Source organism: Cervus canadensis, chromosome 21 (genome assembly GCF_019320065.1).
Source record: "Cervus canadensis isolate Bull #8, Minnesota chromosome 21, ASM1932006v1, whole genome shotgun sequence".
Lineage (NCBI taxonomy): Eukaryota > Metazoa > Chordata > Mammalia > Artiodactyla > Cervidae > Cervus > Cervus canadensis.
The window spans coordinates 42892565-42900039 of NC_057406.1; the positions used below are offsets into that span (position 1 = coordinate 42892565).

The 7475-nt window shown below is 40.9% G+C and overlaps 1 pseudogene; it reads right to left on the reverse strand.

Annotated features, from left to right (window-relative positions):
• Nucleotides 1-424: 424 nt before the first annotated feature.
• Nucleotides 425-6299, reverse strand: LOC122423167 (annotated as a pseudogene).
• Between the last annotated feature and the right edge of the window lie 1176 nt (nt 6300-7475).

Here is a 7475-nt window from a genome sequence, read left to right on the forward strand (position 1 = left end):
ACATATACGATATAGATAGTATAATATATGATATAATTAATAGAATGTTTAATATTATTGCAGAGGACTCTGAGACTCAAATGAGGGATACCTCATTTTGAGTAAATTTTTTGGAGAAATGATGTACAATCCTTTTTGCACTGGGAAAGAATGATTGTAAATGTATTCATGCTTAGATTTCCTGAAAAAACAGATTTTATTTTTTAAAAATATATTTTGTGATTTTCAAGGACTTTTGTTTATAAGAAGACTGTACAGGTAGCTTGATTAAGTCAGTACAGAATGGAAGATCAAATCTAAATTTGGAAGAAACACACTAGTTTAGAAAATTGTTTATGAATAAGAAATAAGAAAATTATATATAAGTTGTTTATAAATAAGAAAATTGTTTATGAACCCTGACTTCAACATGCTCCTAATTCTTTTAGACCAATAGAATTATTTTGACTAAGTCATTAAAGGCTTGTTTCACTTCTTTGTTCCTCAGTGTATAAATAAATGGGTTTAACATGGGAGAAATGGAAGTCGTAAGTATTACTACTTCCTTATTAACAGTCATTTCATCTTTTGATGATGGCTTGATATAGACAAAGATGCAGCTGCCATATGTGATGGAAACCATAATAAAGTGGGAAGAACAGGTGGAAAAGGCTTTTGTCCTTTGCTGGGCAGAGGGGAATCTTAGAACTGTTATGATGAAATACATGTAGGACAAAACAACACATGTAAGAGATAAGATAAATATAAAAACACAGCCAACAATGGTCATCTCTTTGATGATCCATGGATCTGACCATGAGATCTTCAGAAGTGGATTAACATCACACAGAGAAAATGGTCAGTGACAGAGTCATAGAATTCCAGGTCCAATACCAAATGAAATGTTGGAATATTGATGAGGAAAGTGGTCATCCAACAGCAGAAGACAAGCATTTTGCAGATCCTGTGGTTCATGATGGTCATGTAATGTAGGGGTTTGCAGATGGCTACATAGTGATCATAGTACATGGTGGCCAGGAGAAAAACTTCTGTTCCTGCAAACACATATGTAAAAAATAGTTGGGATAGACAAGCATTGTAGGTAATGGTCCTGTCTCCTGTTGATATGTTGTACAAGAAGCTAGGAATGCGGGCAGAATTGAATATTTCTAAGAAGGAAAAATTTTGCAGAAAAAAGTATGTTGCAGTTTTAAGATGAAAATCCAGTAATATGAAGGTGATTATGACCAGATTTACCAGATTTCCAATCATACTCAACATGTAGGTGATGAGAAGAAATGTAAAAATAAACATCTGCATTTGTAGGTCATCTGATAATCCCAGGAGGATGAATGTGACTACGGCATGAGGTTTCTCATTTCTGGGTCCTTACTTCTGCACAATCTGCCCATAATACTGAGGAAAGTAATATCTGAGAAGATGATAAAATGTTTTATAATAGGAGTTTAGAAAAGCAAAGCAATGTATGTTACATGTACCTTCTTTTACTCAGTAATGAGTATTTTAAACTAGTTCATGGTGTTAGCTCTTTTGATATATCACTTGATAGGTTAGAAACTTGGCTTTCAAATATTTCTGATAAAAAATATGGTGAGATATATATTTTATATTGTAGCCCACTGTACATGCACACACATGCATACATACACAAATATATATATTTCCATATATTTATAAGAATTTCAATAATAACTAACTCTTAGCTGCCCTGCTTTCTAATGTTTTCTATATAGTATATAAAAATATTAATCACTATGCTGTATATGCAAAGCTAACATAATTCTGTAAATTAACTATATGCCAATTTTTAAAATAAATACAAAGTGACCATCCTAGTTTTATAGTCTGCTAAATGGTCATAACCTGTATTCTGAAAAAAAACTTCATTTTTTTAGGGATTCTTTAAATAATATTGTCCATGTAATATGCCCTTTTCAAAACTTGTAAAAATACACACTATTCTGTTAATTTATACTTTGGAATAGATTTTTTTCATAGCACTCTTGTACCCTAGGAGCATTGATATCATGAACTTTGGGATATCCCTTCTTCTAAGAACTTTTCCCATATCAATAACTGAAAATTTATATAGTTTAAATATCAATAACTGAAATTTTACATAGTTTAATTATCTGCTTGAAGGTTTCTGTTCCTGGATAAGTTGAAAACAGTTGAGGATGCTGTTCCACTGCCATGACTGAATCTATACCTACTATACAAAAGACAGTTCCTATATTGAAAATTCCTTTCCCAGGTCTTTGCCATGAAATTGTTTATGCCTTTACATGACTGTCACTGATTTCCCACTGTGGTGCATAACACAGAGAGCATTTGACTTTTATGGAATTCACTACGTGAAAAGATGTTTTATAACAGCTGAAGAATATTATTCTTGTGTGCTCAGTCACAAAGTTATATCTGACTCTGTGACTGCTTGGACTGCAGTCCACTAGGCTCCCCTGTCCATGGAATTTTCCAGGCAAGAATACTGGAGTGGGTTGCCATTTCAACTCCAGGGCATCTCCCTGACCCAGGGGTTGAACCCATGTCTCTTGGGTCTCCTGCACTGGCATGTAGATTCTTTACCACCAAGACACCTGGGAAGTCTTCTTTATCTTTCTATCTGACCTGTGCTTGTATGAAACACTCTGACACTTTTTTAGCAAATCATTGATGCTATAGTCAGCTCTATAAGTATTAAATATTTTCTCCAGTCTGACTTCTATCCTTAGCTTCTAATAATTGTCTCTAGCTCAAGACTTCCAACATACTCCTCAACTACTTCTGATATGGTGTCTGAAGATACCACTCTGCTGAAATGACACTTGGCAATTTTAGCTGTTGTTTCTGTAAGTTTCAGTGAAATGTGGCCCGTTTTGCTTGCACTTTTTGTTGTATCTGTCACTGTCAGATACACTCCCTCTTATGTTGTTCCCGACACATTGTTGTACAATATCTACACTCCTGGTTTGTGTTCTGCCCTTCTGGTTTCTCCTTCACCAGAACCTCTTCTCCTATTCATCTATGATAACACTGATTTCTCACACTTCACCCATGCATCATCTTCTCCACTTATTTTGCATTTTCTTTGGAAATTGATGAAACCATGATGTCAATTTATGTTTTAAAATTTGAAAATTATCCAAAGTTGCATATTTGATATGATCTCTTTCAAGTTTAGACATTTTCACCTGATAATTTCACACTCCCTGAAGCACACACATTCACAATGGAATACCTCCTCAACTGCATCTCTGTTCACTCCTTGCTTTACTCCTTGTTTGCTGTACTAAAACAAAAATCCAACATGGGTTGCCCTATATTAGTAATTGAGATCAAGCTGGAGTTTTCTCAGCAAAACACTATCTTAAAACTCTTTGACTCTGAAGGTGTTTTCACTTAATTTTGCTGTTTCTGGGCATTCCCTGACTCAAACACAGAAGTTCTGTTTGTTTGTTTGGCAGCTTTCAGTTTATGGAGAGTGGCTCTAGAAACACACCAGAGTGAGAATCAGGTATTGTCATCTTCATCTGACCTATATCTGGCATTTAATGACTTGTTCCTCTGTTTTCTGTTCAGGTTCTTTCAAGGAATCTCCCAACCTCTCAAACCAGAGCAAGACCTAGGTGTTCTGACACATGCTGCGCTTGCATGCTGTTCAGGAGCTCATTGAATGTAATAATCACAGAACAGAAAGGGTCTTAAATAGAGAATTCATTCTAGATAAGATTTACCCTAGACCTAGATCAACTTTTGCTGCATAATAAATGGAATCAAATTTAAAACTACTATGACATCTCTATTTTTGCCATATCCCTGATTGCAGTTCCAGGGATCCTTATTGGTTTTTACACTAGGTATAAGAAATGTTCTGGGTGACTGTTATCTCACACTAAAACCTATCCAGGCAACACATACACAACACCTGCATTAAGGCCAAAAATTCTAACTGACTTATTGCCACATTTGACAAAGAAATAACTCTCCTTTTATGCTTTCTGTTTATTCTTCTTCAATACACCTGACTGAAATACACTAATAGCAGAGATGAAGAACTAAAGTTCTGGATTTGGACCAACAGCTGCTCTGTGGTTGTTCCTCAGCCAAAACCAACTAACACACTAACATCTACTGAAATGATTTCACTCTCAAAATTCTGTTCAAGCCCATCATTAATTTTTTAAACATATTTCCTTTAGACGTTGCACTTAATTGGACATGCAATGTCCAATTAATGGACACTTGATTGCTTTAATATATTTCTTTCCTGCAGAAATGAACTATTCATGTGCCTATTTCCCATAATAAACCTCCCTGAGTTTACAGTCTCAATTACAGAGCTGAAAGACTGGCCTTGTTTTAAAACATGCTTTAGGATGAGCTGGGGGCTCTTCCAAATATGCAAGCACATATAACAATAAAATAAACAAATATTGATATAGATTAAATGATCAGAATAATTAAACAGAATAACAGACTCAAGATGCTGAAAATAATTTCAGATACAGCCCACTTGCCTCTCATTTCTTCAGTCTTCAGATGTGTAGTTGGTGCCTTACATAACTCTGGAAACTTAGAGCCTTGTCCTTGCTCCTAAATATCTTGAAAAATAAATTGACACTGTTGTCTTACTGATACCTATTGCTTTTCCTGCCTGTTAGAGAACTGAACATTTTAAAGAGTGTAAGAATATTAATCATACCAGCAGATAATTTCAAATTCAAGGCTGCTTCTAGAAGTCCTTCAGTACACCCATTTTTAAGTTGCCTGCTATTTAATAGTGCAAAACTCAGTGTGAGGCTGCCAGGGTTAATACCATGATGGGCGGCCTGGACCTAAGTGTTAGCTTCCCCTGAAATGGTAAGATTCCCTACCCCCATCAGGTAACCTGGAGCCAGCCAATCAATATGCGCCCAGTAAGAACAAAGGGAGAGCTGAAAAGCCCGCGAAAGTCTGTACCGATAGAATTACTTTGCAAACATGTAACCAATCTGCTTAAGCCAGCTACTAACCGCTTTTGCATATCTTATAAATCTGTGTAACAAGCTTGAGCTCGGCGCTTTCTGACTCTGCACCACTGTGATGTTTGTGGCAGAAAGCCCTGGCTCGAGACAGTAATAAACTTCCCTTTTTGCGAGTTGCATTGTCTTGGAAGCCTTCTCTCTCTTCCCGCTCGGGGATTCAGACATCGGGCATAACATTTGGGGGCTCGTCCGGGATCCCTTGACCGGGAGAAGAGAACGCTTACAGGACAAAGGGGAAGGGTAAATAATAACACCGGTGCTCAGGAAGCAGGGAGGTATCTGGCACAGAAAGAAGGCTTTTTATAAAGGGGGAGCCAGACGGCGTAAGGCCGGGGCCAGCGGACGTGCTGGGCGGCAGCCGACTCCGCGAGAAGGCTTTTTATAAAGGGGGAGCCAGACGGCGTAAGGCCGGGGCCAGCGGACGCGCTGGGAGGCAGCCGACTCCATGGGAAAAAAAGTTCCTCTCCCGACCCCGAGTCTGGTGAACAGCGGACGCCATTCGGTAAGGTGAATCTGCTACCGGGAGGCAAGAAAATTCAGGGGGCCCGAAAACCCAGCGCTGTGTCATCGGCCGACGTTTGTTTGTCCGTGTGTTTGTCTTTGGCTCTCCGTGTTTTTCTGTGTGCCGGCATTGTCTCTAGTCTCGTTCTCTTCTGGTGCATCGTTCTTTCTCACTTCTGACTTATTCTCTCTCTCTTCCTTACCGTTTATTCTTTGACCATGGGGCAGAGAGAATCTACCCCACTTTCTCTCATGACTGACCATTTTTTGGATGTCAGGGCCAGGGCCCATGACTTGTCTTTGCTAGTCAAAAAAGTAAATTAATAACTTTTTGTTCTGCAGAGTGGCCCACCTTTCAGGTTGGATGGCCTCCGGAAGGCACCTTTCAACCGTCCATCATACAGGCTGTAAAAGAAAAGATTATGGCTCCTGATCCCTGGGGCCATCCGAGTCAAGTCCCCTATGTCATGGTCTGGCAGGATCTAGTGGAAAATCCGCCTAAATGGTTAAAACCTTTTGTTTACAAACTTCCTAGTTCCTCCAGTTCACAGGTCCTGGTGATGGAGACCCCCCCGGAGGAAACCAAAAAGAAAGAGGACCCAAAACCAGTCCTTCAGGAATCATCTTATCCAAACCTGATAGATCTAGAAACGGAGATAAGGCCTCCGCCATATGTGCCCTCCTTGCAATCCCCTCCGAGGAGAGAAGCTCCCACAGGTGAACCGAGAGGATTAAGAGGGCCAACAGGAACCGACCATGAGGGGGGACCGGCATTGGGGACCCGGGGGAAAACTAAGGGAGATAGGGGTAAGCAAGACCCTGGGGACCCAGAGTTACCTTCATCCACTGTTCAGGCGCTCCCCGTCCGAGTGAGACCAACTAACCCGGATGGAGAGCGAACCTATCAGTACTGGCCCTTTTCCACGAGTGACCTGTACAATTGGAAGACCCAAAACCTCCTTTCTCAGAGAAGCCCCAAGGCCTCATTGACCTCTTAGATTCCATTTTGTTTACTCATAATCCCACCTGGGATGATTGTCAGCAGCTGCTGCAGGTGCTCTTCACCACAGAAGAACGGGAGCGAATTCTGGCAGAGGCGCGGAAACGGGTACCAGGGGTCGACGGGAGGCCAACCGCCCAGCCTCATCTTGTGGACGAGGGGTTTCCTCTGTTGCGGCCTAACTGGGATTTTGAGCGGGTGAAAGGTAGGGAGCGTCTCCGAATGTACCGCCAGACTCTAATGGCTGGCCTGCAGGCTGCAGCAAGAAAGCCGACAAATCTGGCAAAGGTAAATTTAGTAAGGCAAGAGCCCACTGAAAGCCCGGCAGCCTTCCTAGAGAGGCTGATGGAAGCTTTCAGGCAATATACACCTATGGACCCCCAGGCTGAGGAGTCATGCGCTGCAGTTTTGTTAGCGTTTGTGAATCAGGCAGCCCCAGATATTAGGAAGAAATTACAAAAGGTAGAGGGATTGGGAGAACAGACAATACAGGATTTACTGAAAGTAGCTGAAAAGGTATTTAATAATAGGGAGACCCCAGAAGAAAGGGAAGAGCGAATTCGGAGGGAGGAAAGGGAATTAGCGGAAAAGATCAGGAAAGAAAAGAGGGAACATAGGGCGAGGGAAAACCGGAAGAACCAGAAGGAGCTAGCCCAAATTCTTTTTGCGGGGTTAAAGCCTGGAACAGAATTGAGGGAACCTCGAGACCCCCGGACGGGAGAAAAAAAAAAAACTAAAAAGGCAGGCTCTAAAGAAGGATCAGTGTGCCTACTGCAAAGAACAGGGGCACTGGAAAAACGAGTGCCCTAAGAGGGACTCAAGGAGAGGAATGACCCAGAGAGAGAAAATCCCGCCTGGAACTCGAGTTCTATATGCGGGGGAAGACAGTGACTAGGGGAGTCGAGACTCGGCACCCCTCCCCGAGTCCTGGGTAACCATACATGTGGAGG